A 2,500-nucleotide genomic window follows, 5' to 3' on the forward strand; every position below is an offset into this window, starting at 1 on the left:
CCGTATCATTTTTAGCTATCAAGCCCTCATTTTCATCGCCTCATTTCGTGGTAATGTTATCACATTCAAATTAAATTCAACTCGATAGGGCTTCTTCTTGATGAAAATTCAATGTTTTTGTGTTCGGCGCCATGATGAGGGGCAGATGCACATCCTTCTTTTTTATGGCGTGCGAAAATCGAGCACAACACCATGCTGTGTGCCCTGGGCTCTCACTCTCTGTTCTCTTAGCTCAACGTAACGTAATAGGCAAAAGGGCGGGACAGACAAAATTGTCACAAGGAACCGCTGCCGGGCGATACGAACGGCTCAATCGATCGATGGTATAGCAGTTGACCGTGGTATCATGCCGCTTGTGACTCCCGGAAACCACGTTGACATCGTTGCCTTCCTTTCGATCGATCGATAAATTCCGGTTCGGTTCTCAATTCGCTCCGGTGAATAGTTTTATTTTGTGTTCACCATCACCTGTCCGATAAGGAAACATTTGGCAGTATACGTCGCATTCTTTTGAAGCCCATGGAGGGCTCCCACCGTTTTGAAACAGTTTGCAGGCTCAATTAACGTTTTGTCGTGATATTTCCTAGTGCTGTTTCAAGGAAAATCGCAACCGACTATTTCCGAGGGCATAGAAAAAGCCAAAGAAAACAAACGAAACGAATGTTGCGTTGGTTTGGTTGACCTACTTTCGACATAAGAAGTAGAATATGGAGTGCAGATGGATACATTAACACGCGCTACCAGAACTGATAATGCAAAGCAAATGTAGCGTCTTGTATTGCTACTTTTTTCTGTTTTTAGTGCGAAATGTTAGTTAGGCGGACGATACGCAGAACAAAATGAAGAGGATTAATGTAAAGCACTACCGAGAGTTTGATTCACTATTCTGCAACATGGAAAACGAAAACCGCTCGAAGGAAAAATGTTCATTGCATTTCGTTCGCTCCGTCGTCCACTCCACCAGCACCAATGGGGCGGCACGATTCTTCGGACACCCGAGTGCACTGGCTTTCTTGAGTTATTTTTAAACTACCTCCCCGGTAGCGTACTGTCCAGACACGAGAGGGTGGACCGAAGCGGCCAAGATCCTGCCAACGAAAATGGAAAATGCAACTGCTGCAACACGCACGCGAACGTAGCTCTCAAAGCGGAAGTTTTTATGATTGACCTAGATTTCGCGTGACGCGCGGTCATGTGCGTGTCCGCACTTGGTGTCTGTCGTCTGGCGGTCTGGTGGTGTTGTTGGAATGCTTCTTTTAGTGATTTCTTTAGCAAAGCGGAGTGTGATGGGGTGGCGTTTAGTGACAAATTGATGATCTTCGAGGTTCTCAGCTAGTTGCTTTGATTGCATTTTGATCTTTTCCCTTTACTCGCGTTTCCACTGTGCGTACGTACACAGATTAAAGGTAGCTGGTTTAGGCGATGTAGTATAGTTTGTGCTATTTATGGTTGAATTAAGGATTCCGAAATTTACTTCAATTTCAGTCTATCAAAATTTAATTTTTTAAAGTTCTAACTAATAGGCTCATGCACTGTTTGTGGCAGAACATAGAAGGGCAACTGTAAATGTAATGGTCCATTGTATGCATACCTCATAAAAGGAATCTAAAATTAGATTTAATGCATCAAACGTTGTCATACCACACGCGCTCTACGCACAACGTCCCCCAATGTGCTACGGATGACAACCGGTCATCTATTCACGGTGCCGCCTCATAGCATGTGATGGCAGACGTCCGAATGGTCACCGGTAATAGCCGACATTGCAGTGGACGACATCATCATCATCAAGCTGCTCAATCAATGTTGATGATGATGTTTTCGGCGTATCCGTCTGGTTGGTCTGGTTGACTCGGGTTGAAAAATCGATAATGCATGCCACGGCCAGGGCACGATGGCTGTCTAGTAGATCGGATATGTCCGACGCGCCTCCCCGGGATTTCTATTGAGCTCTGGTAAGAGTTCATGTAGCTATTTCGAGTTGTCGCGCTTACCGAGAGTGATAGCGAAAGCGTCAGCGGGTTTTTGTTGGCAACTGGACCGCTCGGCCGCCAGATCGGCCGGAGATGCAGTTCTCGTCTAGTTGCACCTGTTCACCTGTAGTGTTTGTGTGATCCCAAACAACACAACAGCATCAGCCTCTCATGTGTGTGTAATGACGGTCGCGCTAGTGCACCTCGAGGAAGCACTTTCTCCCTCGTGATGATGAAGCATCGATCTTCATTGGCCTAGCCGCTAATCAATTCCTTCCTCCTCAGACGAAACACGTGCACGTGCCCTGACGTACTGGTGCAGTCTCTGGTTGGGTGGTTGTTTGTGAGTTTTATTATCACTTTTGCTACTCGGTTGGAAAACTCCACCTTTTCCAGTACCGCGCTCATGAAAAAAAGAAAAATCAGAAACCATAAACTACCGACGTTCGACGTGGATGTGCGGTGGTGGTAGTGGTCAACGTTTGGAAATATGAGCGTCGCTGGTTGCCAAGGCTGCTCTGGCCGTT

At 46.4% G+C, this 2,500-nt stretch overlaps 1 protein-coding gene across 12 annotated transcripts in view; it reads left to right on the forward strand.

Moving 5' to 3' along the window:
- The window catches only part of LOC125952706 (histone-lysine N-methyltransferase, H3 lysine-79 specific), a 29,012-nt gene that overhangs the window by 8,794 nt on the left and 17,718 nt on the right, over positions 1-2,500 (forward strand). The window contains exon 1 of one of the 12 annotated variants that reach the window (XM_049682354.1): positions 2,497-2,500. This exon is cut by the window's right edge and continues 9 nt beyond it. The exons of the other annotated variants lie outside the window; for them this stretch is intronic. The gene's annotated coding sequence lies outside the window, so the exon portion shown is untranslated. Of the gene's footprint in view, positions 1-2,496 lie in introns of those variants that run through there. 12 annotated transcript variants of the gene reach the window in all.

Source organism: Anopheles darlingi, chromosome 2 (genome assembly GCF_943734745.1).
Source record: "Anopheles darlingi chromosome 2, idAnoDarlMG_H_01, whole genome shotgun sequence".
NCBI lineage: Eukaryota > Metazoa > Arthropoda > Insecta > Diptera > Culicidae > Anopheles > Anopheles darlingi.